Here is a 15,949-nt window from a genome sequence, read left to right as displayed (position 1 = left end):
GCAGAGACACAGGCAGAGGGAGAAGCAGGCTCCATGCAGGGAGCCCGATGTGGGATTCGATCCCGGGTCTCCAGGATCGCGCCCTGGGCCAAAGGCAGGCGCCAAACCGCGGCGCCACCCAGGGATCCCGAGGAGGCTGATTCTTAATCTTTTTGGATGACCAGATCCCCCAGAAAACTGTCGAGTTTCTCCCAATGCCACCCAACATTTTGCATATAAATTCAGGGGACTCCCATGGCGTTTGGCAACCCCTGGTGAATTTCCGATGGCTTGACGCCAGGGCAGTGGAAGGCAACGCATTTGACCGTGTTTGCGGAACACCGACACCTCCCTTAAAGCAGAGAGAGGGCTTTTCACTTTCAGAAAGTGACCCCCTGGAAAGTGTCTAATAGACTCCCTTCTGCTTCTGTGTTTGGGGAGCTGCTTTGCCTTCCAAGGCTCTTCTAATTCTCTGAGGAGTGGCGTAGAGGAGCTGTGCGAGCGTGGGCTTTGGTGTTACGCCATGCGGTGCAAAGCCTGCCTCTGCCACAAACTGGCTGAATCATTTGGGCAAAGTACTCAACTTCTCTGTGCTTCAGTATCCCCATTTGTAAGCTATTGAGGGTAATAGCACCACTTACTGATCTCACGGGGTTGTTGGGAGAATTAAGTAAGATGAAATCTGTGGCCTGGCCAATAATCAAAGCTCAATATACAAGAGCTCCATAACAAGAGTGGACATCAACATTAAAGCAACCGTGTGCGTTGCTTTTCTGTCTCCCAGACTGGGGGAAAGACTCCGGAGCTTGGAGACCTGGAGAATGAATTTAAAACTGCTGCCTCATACCGACTATCAGCTGCAAGTATCGAAAGACCTAATAAAAAGCTGCCTCTGTGGTAAGGACATCTGGTATCTCACACAGGACGTCTGGAGTTGGTGACTTCAGGGCTGGTTCATGGAGCGCTTGAGGGGTTATCCATGAGCTGGTCCCTTCCATCTTCTCAAGGGTCCTTGGCCATTGGCTCATTCATGAAGTTGTCTCTTTTGAGTCAGAATATGGCTGCTGCTGCCTTAGGCATCACGTGTGGAGGGTCTCCTGCATGAAGAAGGGGCATTTCTTCCCATGGATCTCTTTTTTGGGAGAGGAAGCACCCTCCCCTGAAGCCCCCGACCCCTGCTTCCCCCAGCAGTCTTCTCCTCAGGACCCCTGGCCAGGACTGGGCCACGCGTCCGTGCTTTCTCTCCAAGGAAGGCCGTGTTGGTAGCTCCGGCGTGGCATGGCTGTGGGGTGGCCCATCTGTGCCACCTGCCTTACCAACGTTGGGGTGGCCTTGGCCCAGACTTCTCACATCAGCATACCAACCTCAGCCCTCCGTGTCTCTTCCATGACAAGCCCATGCTTCTTCTTGGACTAAAATATATTCCATCAATACCGCCCATTGAAATCGATGCTTTGGGAAGGTATCCAGCGTAGACTATGGCTTCCATGACAGTAGGTCCGTGTGGACCCCGGTGTGAAAAATCCAGGGAGAATAGGTTTTTGCGGCATTCACTGAAAGCTTTTTGAAAAATGGAGGGATTCCGACAGAAAACTGGGGACCCCCAGATTCTAGGTTCCGAGCTCCTTGGCTGGAGTGGTTGGTGGAAGGTGTGGAGCGGCGGCAGGGGCAGGACTTTACTGGGATGGAGAGAGCGATGGGCATGGCCAGTCCTTGGCTGGAACGTGATTTCCGGTGAACCCCCAGCCCTGGGCCTGCTCCTTGCCCCAGGTGAGGAGCGGAGGGAATTCCTTGCACAGCGTCTCTGGGAAAGGGCACTGTGTGCCCAGAGGCCTACCTGGCAGCCGTCCGGCAACGGAGTCGGCTGAGGGAGATTCCCAGGTCCCTGCCTGCTGTTGAGCCCTTATCTCGTCCCAGGCTGCGTCCGAGCACTGAGCGCTGGTCGCGCACTTGGGCTTCACAGCAGCCGGTGACATTCTGGTGACGCTCCTTCCCCGCTGCAGGTGGGGAGCGTCTGAAGCAGCCCGGCCCGGGTCACTCAGCTGGTAAGGGGTGGCGCTAGGGCCGGGGACCCTGCGGCTGACTTGGGGGCCCTCTGACCCGCGGCGAGGGGTGTCCGTGTGAAGTGGGCCCCACGCCCTTCTCTCGCGGCCTCCTACCCTTTCCTCAGCTTCCCGCAGTGGCTCTGCGGCCTCCCCGGGGATGGTCAGCACGTGGCCCCTCCCGGTTCGCTCGTAGTTTGCTCGTGTGCACCCTTGTCCACACACACGCACACGCACACACGCGTGGGACTCTGGCTTCCCAGGGGAGCAGAGAGGCCCCGTCTGAGGCGTGGGGGCAGCGGGAGAGGCGTCGCGCCCGTCCCCGGCCCCGCGGCTTGGGTTGCGGCCCTGGGGCTGCAGGGGGGGGAGGAGGGCGCACAGGCCGGGCCCCTGCCCTTCCTTGTCGCCGCACCCGTTGCCGTTGGCTCTCAGTACTTGGCCTTGTAGGAGGACGGGGGTCGTCCGGGTGGGTGACAGGTGGACGGCTGTGGGACTCTGGCCGCGAGGTGCGCCCGGGACCTGCTGCGGCCCGAGGGCGGCCCGGGTGGCCACGGCTGGGAAGGCCCGTTTGTTCTCTGCTGACGGGGGCCGCGGCGCTGTGGACTCAGCCAGCTGTCGGGGGTTACTGAATCCCGCGGGGCAGAGGACCCCCAAGTCAGACGCAGGGTCCCCCGAGGAGGACTCCGGCTCGCCAGCTCGTAGCCGGGCCACAGGTACGTGTGTCCCCCCCCAGGGCCTGGCGTTCAGTCAGACGGGTTTGTTTTTCATTCCAGAGATTGGCTGGAAGTTGGCTTTTCAGGGGATAACATTTTTTTTTTTTTTGACTTTCAATCAACTGATTTTTTTTTTTTTTAAATCAACTGATTCTTTTCAGACAATTCCTTCCTGTAGCCAGGACTTCAGGACGGGCCTCTCCTGAAAGTGCTGGACAGGAGTCGCGGAGAGGGCCAGGCCCGGGCGGGAGCCGGAGGGGGCGTGGGGTGCTGGGCCCGGCTGGCGGGTCTCCGGTGACAGGCCAGGCACCCCGGCTCTGTCTTGGGTTTTTCCCCCCAGATGCACTTGGTTCGTGTGGTGGAGAGGGGCCACAGTGCCCCAGAATGTGCTATTTCTCCGTTTCCTTGGGCTGGAAAACCTTCCTGGCAGTGTTTCTGGGAGTGTGTAGAGGCATAATGTGGGGGGATGCTGAGGGGTCGCCCTCTGTCACCGAATAATCCTGTTGGGAAGACAAGACGGACACTTCCACAGCGACATGACGTGACTTAAGCAACAGAGTGAGGGTCACTTCCGGGGGGCGCCTGGGTGGTTGGGCGGCTGGGCCGGCCTTGGGCTCAGGGCGTGACCCCGGGGTCCTGGGATCCAGCCTGCTTCCCCCTCTGCCTGGGTCTCTGCCTCTCTCTGTGTCTCATGAACAAATGAATAAATTTTTTTTTTTTTAAAGGTCCTCTCGCTTGGTACCCAGGGACCGGAGGAGAAGCTGGTGACTGAGGGGCAGAGCAAGGGAGGGACGCGGCCAAGGAGACCGGGAGGGCGCACGCCCAAAGGGCCCCCAGCAGGCTGGGCTTTAAAGACCCGTGGAATTGGGCCCCGGGGACATCGGTGACGGTGGCAGTGTGGGCCCCGGTGAGCTCTGCGGGGCACCGCGCTGCAGCCTAACAGGCAGGTGCTAACTTGACCTATGACCGCTCCATGGTGAATGCAGCTCTCTGTGTTTTATAGACGAGAAAACTGGTTTGGAGAAATCCAGAAACAGGGGCAACGTCGCCCCACCAGTAAGAGGGGTCCAGGGGCTTGAACCCCGTTGCGCCGGGCTGCGGAGCCTCTCCCCGTGGGCTACCGGGGTCTTGGCAGACACCTGTCGGCGGCTCCGAGCTTCTGGGGCCCGCGTTCCAGCCACGTGCGCACAGCCGTGATGCTCCCCCTGGAACAAGGGGGGAGGGAAGGTCCGGGTCCCTAAGCGTTGGGTCCCCGTCCCGTCGGGGAGCCTCCCCGGGGCGTGTCCGCAGTGGCCGGCCTGCGGGAGCTGGGGTGCAGGGACCGCCCCCGCCCCGCCCCCCACCTCCCCCCCCCCCAGCTGCTGGCTGCGCGCTGAGCAGCTGCTCTTGTTTCAGCCCCCCCCCCCCCCCCCGCCAGCTCCCCTGGGGGCCTCACGCCCTTCCTCCCTGGCCCTCCCGGGGGCGGCATCGGGGCGTCGGGAGGGTCAGTGCACAGGGGGGGCTCGCGCGTCCCGGGGGTGCTGGCTCCCCGCCGGCTTTGCAGGTGGCCCGAACCGCAGCTGGGGATGCGCGGCCGCGACCCGCCCCCCGACTCGGCGGGGGTTCACAGGCCCAGGCAGGTGTTCTAGGGCCCCGCGGGGACGGGACGGGGACGAGGGGGCGCGGCTCACCCGGGAGTGGGGTGACCACCTCCTCCGCCCTCCTTCCTGGTCGCTGGGCGCCTTCCCTGGCGTCCCTAACCCTGCGGGGCGCGTGCCTCCTGGCCCGGGGCTGCAGGTGCGCTGGGAACGGGGGGCGTGGCCAGGGGCGTGGCCGGGGCGTGGTCTGCGCTGGCCCCGCCCCCTGGCGCTCCGGGCGGACTGCGAGGCCTGAGCATCACTTCAGGAAATGCATGGAGAAAGGAAAGAACCAGTAACTAATTAATTAACTAACTAACTAATTAATTAATTTCAAGCTAAGGGGCTTCATTTATTTATTTACTACCCTTTTTTTCTCTTTCTCTTTTTTCCCCCATACATATAACTCTATTGGAGCTCGATTTGCCGACATAGAGCATAACACCCAGCGTTCATCCCATCCAGTGAGCCAGTAATTAGGTAAAAAAATATATATATATATTAATCCTAATTAGGTTTTCAATTTTTTTAAATTTATTTTTAATTTTTTAATTTTTTAAAATTTTTTTAGGTTTTAAGCTGCTTTTTGTCTTTAGAGGCTTTTGAAAAGAAAACTGATTTAGGTCCACTTCAATATCCACCTGTAAGAAAGGAAAATTTTGTTGTTGTTTAACTTGTCTTTTCTGTTATCCAAATGAAGACTATTTTTTTTTAATGTGTAGTTCTGTTTGTGTTATTTCAAATATCAAAAGAAAGATTCTTCCACTAAATTGGCTTTGTAATATGAAAATGTATTAGTACGAACGAATAAGATATGTACTATATATATAAAAAAACAAGAAATGAATGAAAAAAAAATGAACTGAGTATCAGTGCGTTTCGGTACCACCCGAGGGGTCTACACCAGGTGTATGATTAGAGTCCCGGGAAGGGGGTGGAGGGGCAGGAAAACAGGTGAAGAAACGGCTGCCTTGGATTTCATCGTCCTAATGGCCCATAACTCGTGGGATCGAGCCTTCGGGTTGGACATTGGGGTGATTTCCAGTTTTACACCCCCGGGAATAACAGTGTAAGGATGCTCCTGCGTGCAAGTCCTTGCACGTCCTTCTCTTGTTTTTAAATCTTTTTTTTTTTTTTTTTAATTCATGAGAGACCCAGAGAGAGAGAGAGTGTGAGTGAGCCAGAGACACAGGCAGAGGGGGAAGCAGGCTCCATGCAGGGAGCCCGACGCGGGACTCTATCCTGGGACCCCCGGGTCATGGCCTGGGCCCAAGGCAGGCGCTAAATCGCTGAGCCACCCAGGGATCCCCATCCTTCTCTTGCTTTGGGGTAAACGCCCGCAAGCATGTATGTGGGGCCAACGGTCATGAGCACTCGAGGCTCCAAGACTTACCCTGGCCCTCCCCTTGGGCAGCCTGCAGTGTGCCCGGCGCCTCGTGCCCACATGCCTTGGCTGGTGTGGGCCCGTCCGACAGACTCTCCGTTGTTTTCATTATTGCAGAATTTCATTTCTTTGGTGAAAACTGACATCGGATATTACGTCTCGTTCTCATGTTCAGAGCTGTCTGTCCATGTCCGCACTCACTTCAGTGCTGTGTTGTTACCCACTTCTTTTTTTCCCCTCCCTGGTTATATGATCTTTCTTCCTATGTTGACATCCATCTGGCCTCTATTAGCAGGCATTTCTTCCACTTTCTCATACTTGTATTTGGCATTTTATACATCAGTGTCCATCGTGGTTTGTTGCTAATCACCTTCTGGACTGGTGGCACCAAAACATATGATGACCTTTTGCAGCCCACAGTTGGGGTGTCCGTCGCTACGTGCCATTCCTGGTGTTAAGAGTAACAAGGACTACGAATAATAAGCCCTCTGTTCGATAATGAGTTGGCCGTGCAGGATGTGTGCACGGCCGCTGTGCAGAGTCGTGCAAGTCGTGTCGTGCAAGTCGTGCAAGTCGTCCTAGGGTGCCAGGAGGCCCTCTTCCTCTTCTGGTGGGGGCCAGTCACACCTTTGGATACCTACTTTTAATTCTCAGGAAGACACTATGTTCTTCAGGGTTCTTCAAAGAAACAGATCCAGTAGAAGATAGATAGAGATGGTGCCCAGGTTACGATGGGTTACTTACAACTTTCAGACTTTAAAGGGGTGTGAAAGAGATATGCGTCCAGTAGAAGCCATACGTCACGCTTTAAATCTTGACCTTTTCCCCTGGCTGGTGATATGCCATGCGATACTCTCATGATGCTGGGTTGCAGCAGCGAGCCTCGTCTCCCAGTGAGACACAGGCAATCCTGCAGGTAAACAGCCAACACACTGATAGTCATTCTGGACCCATCTGCCCACTGTGTTTTTCACCCTCCGTAGGGTGAGATGACGTTTTCAATGACGTCTAGGAGATATTCAACACTTTATTATAAAACAGGCTTTGCGTGAGATGACTTTGCCCAACTGCAGGCTAATGTGAGTGTTCTGAGTGTGTTCAAGGTCCGCCAGGCTAAACTCTGATGTTCTGTAAGTTAAGTGTTTTATTTTTTTTTTAAATATTCTATTTATTTATTTATTCAGGTGGGGAGGCAGAGGGAGAGGGAGCAGCAGACTCCCTCCGTAGTGAAGAGTCTGATGGGGGCCTCGATCCCAGGACCCCGAGATCATGACCTGAGCTGAAGGCAGGTGCCTAACAAACTGAGCCACCCAGGCCCCCCAAGTTAAGTGTTTTTTTTTCAAGTTAAGTATTTTAAATGCATTTTTGACTTACAACAATATTTTCAACTTGCAATGAGTTTATTGGAACATAACCCCCACTGTAAGTTGAGGAAGACATATATAAGATTTTTTTTTAAAAAAAGATAAATTGGCTCATGCAACTACAGAGGCTAACAAGTCCAGCCTGCAAGGTGGGCCAACAGGCTGAATGTTGGACCCAAGGAATGTCCAACATTCTAGCTTGGAGATTGTCAGGCAGGAACAGCCAATGTTGCAGATGAAGTTAGATGAAGTCAGAAGGCAGTCAGCTGGAACATTATTACTCAGGGGAGGGTCGGGCTTTTGTTCTATTCAGGCCTTAGCCTGATTAGATGAGGCCCGTTCATATTATAGAGGGCAATCTGCTTTACTCTGCTGATTCACATGGGAATCTAATCAACTGTTAACGAGAATAAAATATGAATGTTAATCTCATCCAACAACACCTCTGAAGAAACACTCAGAATAATGTTTGACTAAATGTCTGGGTTCCCCATGGCCCAGTCACATTGATATATATAATGAACCATCACAGACATCCAGGGACCAGCAGTCCCTGATGATGCAAGAGGGTAAATTTGAGCCTTGACCTCTGAGTAAAGAACTTAATCCTGAAAATACTGATCTTTAAGAGCCTGGAAATGAAGTAATTTGGAGAAAGTTGTGCTAGAATGTGACACAGATTTGTTTGAGATGAAGTCTCAGCTGTTACAATGAAATAGCCTAAGCGAGGGGAGGAATATGATACAAATATTAAAACAAAGTAGAGTAGGGAAGCATTTTGCTCTCATCTTTACTTCAAAGTGATATGGCTGTTAACATACAGGTTTGTATCCACACTTTCCTCAGTAACTTGGATTGAGTGACTTTGAGTTTCTTCTCAAAGCTTGTTAAGGTTTCTTCTTACATTTCATCCTTACAATGGTCCTGTAGGGAAGACAGACAGACACTAGGATTCTTTACACCTGTTTGTCTCTCAAACTCCAGTTACCTGCTTTCCACCTTCAAGACTGCCTCGGTGTAGTGGAGACTATACCTGTGCCATTACTTACTTTATTGTGATTATTGCCACTTTTTATTTAAATCCTTTTGATATATTTTAAAGCAGAACTTTGTATTACTTATTTGTTTTATTTTAAAAATATTTTATTTATTTATTTGACAGAGAAAGAGAGAGCGCTGGGCAGGGTGGACGGAGAAGCGGACTCCCCCTAGGAGCAGGGAGCCCCATGCGGGACTTGATCCCAGGACCTGAGATCGTGACCTGAGCCCAACTGAGCCACCCAGGTGCCCCTGTATTACTTATTTGTAAATGGAAAGCCAGTATGACCTGTCTTAGACAATAGGTACCCATGACAGTAAAGATAGTGAAGAATAGAACATTGAAAAGGTTTAGCTATTGTTATCTGCAGAAATCTCTGAGCTGGAGGCCTGCTCTTTATTAGTATTTGTTAAAAAAGGGAAATTAGCAAATAGTAGAGTCTTGTTTAAGGCTACGGCCAAAGGGGAACTTTCTCCTTGATAGAATCCGAAGGCTTGAAAGGGATCTGGAAAGAGATTTCCTCCTTCTCCCTCCGATTGAGTGTCATTTAATCATCAGAGTTCGAAGTGTAAGAGATGTTTTGTACCATTTGCCTTCCACATATTGGAGAATGCCGCCATCTGCGTAGCTCTGCTATCTGTATCTGTATAATCTAGAAAGAACTGTTTTTACTCATTTCTGTATTTCTGGGACTCAGTATGGTCAGCGAGCAACAGATAATGAGGGAAGGTAGGAAGGGAAGGAGGGAGGGAGAGAGGGAAAGAGGGAGGGAGACAGGGAAGGAGGGAGGGAGAGAGGGAAGGAGGGAGATTCCCTGAGGATGCTCCGGGTGCCTGAATTAGGATCAGAATGTACATCAAGCCCCCGTGAGCTCTCCTGGATCCGTCAAACACTCGAGTTTACAGAGGCAGTCGTGAGGGTTGGTCCTGCTGGGTGTCTCTCCAGCTGTAGGTCTGGTTCTTTCCTCAACTGGCTCCTGGCACCAGCCAGGTTGTGCATCCACTGGCCGAGGACCGCCGACAGAGCCAGGGAGGATGAGCCCTCAAACAATCGCTTCTTTAAAAACCTCAGAATAATTAACAATGGAGAGGCTACTGCTGGGTTTCCTTGGGGGGGAAGGACAACAATCCTCCAAGGCTGTGCTTCTACTTGCCCGTCCTTGAAGGCCCACGTCCTTGTGCCAGAAGAATATTGCCGAGACTTGGGACCCAAATCAAGGTAATTAAAATAAAATCTCGGAATCTTCCTAGGGAACAAATGAAACTTTTCATAAGGGACTGATTGTGAGGCCATCTGTAGATACTTTGCAGAGCTGAGTAGCTGGTTCATATTAGCCGGGGCTATTTTCCCTTATTGCTTCCCTTGCAACAGACTGACTGTTTTCACTTAGGTGCCGCTCTGCCTGCTGCATTTTTCTTCTCTCCAGAAGCTACTGCTGATTCAGTTCATTAAGATCTTACGGGGAATGACTGCTAGGCCCTCTGCAGGGACATGAAATGTAACGTGACAGCCTTGCCCTCCGTGCCATGAGGGTAATAGCAGGTAGCCTGTGGGGTTCCAGGCCACGTGCTGAGCATCCGACACGCGTTATTTCAATTTCCTTCTCACAATGACCCCGGGAAGCAGTCGTCTTACTGGGGCCCCGTCACCCACGCGGAACCTGAGAACGGAGCTTGCCGTCGCTGGCCTGGGTCACACAGCCAGGACTCACACCTACATTTTTCTGGCCTCAGAGCTTGAGGTTTCAGCCGCTGCCCTGTCCAGTGGACCCTTGAACAACACAGGTTTGAGTTCTGCGGGTCCACCTACACGCAGATTTTTTGGATACGGTACAATATTGTAAAAGTATTTTCTGATGACTTTCCTTCTTCTTCTTCTTTTTTTTTTAAAGATTTATTTATTTATTCAGAGAAAGAGAGAGAGGCAGAGACACAGGGAGAGGGAGAAGCACGCTCCATGCAGGGAGCCCAATGCAGGACTCGATCCCGGGTCTCCAGGATCACACCCCGGGCTGTAGGCGGCGCTAAACCACTGTACCACCTGGGCTGCCCTCCTTTAAAAAAAAAAAAAAAAAGATTTATTTATTCATTTGTGGGGGTGGAGGGGGAGAGGGAGAGGGAGAGAAAATCTCAAGTAGACTCCCTGCTGAGCGTGGAGCCCAGTGCAGGGCTCTATCTCACAACCTTGAGATCATGACCTGGGCTGAAATTGAGAGTTGGACGCTTAACCAACTGAGCCACCCAGGCGCCGCCACCTCCCCCGCCCTCACCTTATGACTTTCTTTATAACATTTTCTTTTCTCTAGCTCACTTTATTGTAAGATTACAGTATACAATACATATAACATAGAAAATCTGTGTTGACAACTTACGTTATCGGTAAGGCTTCGTGTCAATAGTAGGCTAGTAGTCGTTACCTCTTTGAGAAATTCAAAGTTATACTTGGATTTTCTGGGAAACCTGGGTGGTTCAGTCGATTCAGTGTCCAACTCTTGGTTTTGGCTCAGGTCATGGTCTTGGGGTTGTGGGACTGGGCCCCAAGATGCTTGGGTTGTCTTCAGCACAGAGTCTGCTTATCCCTCTCTCTCTCTGCTCCTCTCTCTCTCTCTTATAAATAAATACAATCTTAAAAAAAGTTATACTTGGATTTTTGACTATGCAGGGCCAGCTCCCCTCCCCGCCCCCAACTCCTGCATTGTTTAAGATCAACTGTATACTGTTTAGGGAGCTTAAGGATGCACATTTGGTGATAAAATGATCAGCAGCCAAGGAAATGATCATGTATCATCACAGGGAGGGTCGAGGTGGGGATGGTGAAAATAGGGGAGTTTCTGGGGTGGATGGTGAAGTCCTGTTTGTTGGGCCGAGTGAGAATCAAATGAATGTGCTCATGGTAATTCATTAAGCTATACCGTGGTTTTGTGGGTTTTCTGTATCTTTCTTTTATAGTAAGCATGGGCCACTAGTAAGAGGTGTTTATGATATCATGATTCATGTAAATATAATTTCCTGTAGGACACTGACGTGCAACTGGAAAGAAACGTAGTCCTCCGTCACAAAAACCGAGTTTCACAAAGTAGACTGTTCCGAACACCAACATCATGTGGATGGTCTTTTCACTTTCAAGGTGACGCAAGATCGTGCTGCATTTCAGTTAGCTTCGTGTGTGGGTTGTGACTTTCTTACTTTTGTGCTCCCCCCCCACCCCCACCCTAGAATTTCCGTTTGTCTTTTTTCTCCTGTGGACAAAAGAAGCATATGCCTCCACATCGTCACCAAGACCCTCCGGCTGCCTCATCAGAATACTAACTTGCATTCGTGCCTTCTTGGAGGCTTATTCTCAGAGTTCTCTGATTTCTTATTTTAATTGGAACTGATTATTGCTGCACAACTGACAACTGTTATCCTGGGCCTTTTTTTTTCTTTCGTTTTTTTTTCTCTCTTTTTTTTTTTTAATGGGTGCCTTATTTACTGGATCCCATGTTTCCCTTTTCTCTTGGATTCCTTTTTGCTGTTGTTGTTGTTGATTTGCTGGTTACTTTGAAGAGAATTTATTTTCCAAAAAGTTGGCATAAGAGGTCTTTTTTTTTTTTTTTTTTTGAGTTCTTGAATGGGAAACAATGTCATTGTTTTTAACCTCATGTTTCACTGAGAGTTCGGCTACATATGGACTAGTAGGTTGAAAATAATATTTTCCTTAGAAATATTTGAGAACGACTTTCCAGCATCTATTGTTGCTGATGCACATGACACCAGTCTGGTTCTCATTCTTTTATAGTTAGCCTTCATTTTTTTTTTTTTTTTTTTTTTTTTTTTTTTGTCTCAGCTCAGGACAAAAGGATTGTCTCTTTGTCCTCAGGGTTCACAGTGATGTGCCCTTGTGTGGCCTTTTTTTTTTTTTTTTTGTCTTCTGTACTTGCTGAGCCATTGTAGTCTGACACCATATATCTTTCTTCAGCCCTGAGAAATTTTCTTCTGTTATTTATTTCCTCTTTTGCTCTCCTGTATTTGCACTATTTTCTCTTTCTGAGACTCATGTTGGGGATAATTCCTGCAGAGGTCCTCTATGTGATGCTTACCATTCTGCTTGTATTTTCCATTTCTTTGACTTAGGCTCTACATTCCAGGAGAGCTCTGTGACTTTTTCTTTGTAGCCTTTCTAGTAACTTAAAAATATTTAGTTATTTTTTATTGTTCCTTTTTTACAGAAGTCTGCTCGAAGGGTTTGTTTTTTTTTTTTTTAGATTTATTTATTTGAGAGACAGAGAAAGAGAGAGTGCATACGTGCAAGTGGCGAGGGGGAGAGGGAGAGAGAGAATCTCAAGCAGACTCTACGCTGAGTGTGGAGCCATCACAGGGCTCAATCTCACGACCCTGAGATCACAACCTGCTCCAAAACCAAGACGCTTAAGCAAACCAGATGCCCCTGCTCTAGGTTTTCTAGGCATAGTTGTCTTCAGTCGCTCTGTGTATACTGGTGAAAATTCGTTTTAGGTTGTCTTTTTGTCACTTCATTAGCTGTTTCTTTTGGGGTCAGGTATTGGATCATCTAGGGAGGTCCTCCTATTTTGTCTGTTGGCTTTTCTCTATTGTGTATGCCTGCCACTCCTTTGAATGGAAGGTGTCATTGGCAGCCTGGAACGAGTGTGTGTGGCCTGGAAACCTTGCTTACAGGGTAGGTGGGCAAGGAGACAAATGCTAACTGAGAAGGGCTTGACTCTGGGCTTATATTAGTCATGGTTCTTTGGATGCGAGGGAAACTTACAGGACAGATATGGAGTTATGAAGCCTAGGGTAACTGGAAAGAACTAGGATCAGGGGCAGGACAGGAGCCGGCACCCACAGGAACCAGAACGTTTCCAGAGATTTACCTCTAAGCAAAAACCAAGGTTTAGGACAGCTTTTTCTTCAGGGTAACAGAAAGAACTTGAACCATATGTAGTCTTTGAGTCACTCTATTAGAGAGATGACCTGATTGGCCTCATTTGGATCAGGTGTCCACCCTTGACCAAGAGAAGAAGGCACTTTGGTCCACGGTTTCCTGACTGACCGGACTACAGGCAATGCAAGATGCATGGTTCCCCAAAGCAACACCTGGGTTCTACAAGAAAGAGGAATAAATGCAGGACAGGCAACGGTTGGTGCCCATTGCAGGTTCTAGCATGTGCACCGGTAAGCTTGTTCCTCCCTAGAGAAACATTCACTCTCTTTATTAAGTGTGTCTTTTTTTTTTCCCAAGAAATAATTTCTCCGCTGACCGTTGTTGTCCAGATGTCAAGGTGGGAATGCGCCTTAGTCTGCAGGTGTTCCAGGGACAGACCTTCAGTGCAGCAGCCTGATCTACTTCCCACTCCTCCTTGAGCAGGTCTCGAACTCAGAGCCCCCGCCCCACCCTGCATGGCTCTGATCTTAGCTACGGCGTTCTCTGCTTTATATTCCTCTCTGCTTTCTCTGCCGGTACAACTTCATGGATTTTTCTCAGAAATCTATCAGATTTCTGACCTTCTACAGGCTTCCTTTAGGTGATCTATTCCCTTTTCTTCTTCTTTGTCACATCAGTGTGGTTGTAGGAAGAGGCGGCAAAGGCCTGTTCCGCCTGCCATCTTGTATCAGGAGTTTTGGTGGCTAGATTAATCCTTTGAATATTTCCGTGGAGGGTTGATTTTAAGGGCTCCCTTATTCTTGGCAAATAACCCACATCTGTTGGCCATCAGATGAGAAGCCCCTAGCTTTTTCTTTGCTCAAGAGGGAAAGAAGATTTACTATTTATGTAATGCTACATTCAGATTTTATCAGCCGGCGCTCTGTTGATCCAGGTCCGGGGGCCCTGGCGTCCAGCTGTCCTCTACCGGCCGTGCTGACTTCATTGCCGACAAACGTCTTCCACGTTCATCCTCTCCCGTGACTTTTATGTTTGCTCGGATGCTGAATTTTAAGGAGAACTTCCTTCTCTCATCTCCCAAAAGACACAAAGGAGCATCTGTTAAACTCTCAAAGGCTGAGGTTCCCTCTCTTCTGAGTGACATTTTCGTTTTAGGAAAGGGAGGGAACTCAGAATACATGTATTCTCAACATAGGAATGAGGCGACCTGAAATTGTAGCCCCGGCCTTGTCCCTTCCCCGTGTGTGACCTCCGGGAGTCTTCGAGCCTGAACGGCAACATCTGAAAAACGGGGCTAGGAGCACTGACAGTATTTGAAAAGCACTTCGTGAACTATCACATAAATGAAAGCTATTATTCGGGAGGCTCAGCACTGTGGAAGCAACACTTAAAATTGCCTTAAGCCCATGGCCTCTAGAAAAGCTGATTCTGGAACCCAAGGCAGATTTTAATGATTAGATCCACTCCGTGCTACAGGGAGTGTTGGCTCTAAGGTGCATTTATTTGTTCAATGAATATTCACTAAGCACCTTCGCTGGGTCCTTATAGGCATTCCAAGAGGAAGATCAGCTAAGTAACCTGTTTACATCTTTTTTTTGGAGCGAGCAACTGAGCGTGGAGGTGGTGGGGGGTGGGCAGAGGGAGAGGGAGGGAGAGAATCTGAAGCAGACCCCAGGCCCAGCGCAGAGCCCGACCTCACGACCCTGAGGTCAAGACCTGACCTGAAGTCAAGAGTCGGACGCTTAACCTACTGAACCACCCACGGGCCCCGACACGCTTGTATCTCATAGGTAGGTTTGTAGATCCTGCCTTCATCAGACAAAATGTGTAAAAATCTGGCTCCCCAAGGCGTTAGGTGATGCTTACTTACTTCACAAAATGTTTCCCTTTGTAACTGATTCCCCACAGTGAGTTCTCCTAGTGTTTTTATTTTATTTTATTTTATTTTATTTTATTTTATTTTATTTTATTTTATTTATTTTATTTTATTTTTATTTTTATTTATTTTTTTTCTCCTAGTGTATTTAAAACACGATTCTGTTTATGACAATCGTAAACACGATTCCAGGGGCCTCTTACGGGAAGAAGCGAGGTGCGTTTAGATCACGTAGGGCATTACGATTTCTTCTTCTCAGGGGACTGTTGCCTTGTTCTGCCTCCCAGACAACACTTGGAAAGGGCAGGAGATAACTACCGAAAACCGAAAACCGTGCCCCCTGGGCAGAAAGATTGTCAGGATACTGGTTCGGTTGCTGTCGCAGAGGCCAGAGCACCAGTGGCTTGGGGGAGACTGAAGTTTCTCTCGTAGACAGAGTAGTGGCCTCCCCCAGATATCTAGGTCCTAACCTCTGGCACATGTGAACGTTACCTTGCACGGAAAAAGGAATCTTGCAGCTGCGATTAAGGTTACAGACCTTGAGAGACCTGGGAGGTCATCCTAGAAGATCCAGGTGGGCTCTCCCAGGCAGACAAGCGCGATCAGAGGGAGGAAAAGAGCGGTGGTGAAAGAGGGTCAGAGAGGCGGCCCCAGAGAGTCTCAGCCGGCGCCGTTGCTGGCCTCGAAAATCGAGGAGGGGGCCACAGGCCAGGGCCAAGGGCCGGGGCGGCCTCGGCAGCTGCGAACGTCCAGGGGGAGCCAGGCCGGGCCGCACCGCGGCTTTAGCCCCGTGAGGCCCCTGCCCCGCTTCTGGGCCGTAGAACCTGGAAGTAATGGCCCGTACGTGCTGCCTGAAGCCACGTGCTCCGCGTCGACTGTTACAGCAGCAGGAGGGGACGAACTCGTGAGGATTGCGGCGCCTTGGAAACGGGGAGGTCGCTTCGGAGTTGAGCAGGGGCAGAGGCGGGAGCATCCGCAGGGCTTGACTGCCCTCGACGGACCGAGGGTAGGACTTGGGGTGTCCAAGTGTCCGCTGCCGGGGGCTCAGCAGAATC

The sequence above is a fragment of the Canis lupus genome, chromosome 29 (assembly GCF_003254725.2).
Source record: "Canis lupus dingo isolate Sandy chromosome 29, ASM325472v2, whole genome shotgun sequence".
In the NCBI taxonomy this organism is placed as follows: domain Eukaryota; kingdom Metazoa; phylum Chordata; class Mammalia; order Carnivora; family Canidae; genus Canis; species Canis lupus.
This window is presented reverse-complemented; position numbering follows the sequence as displayed.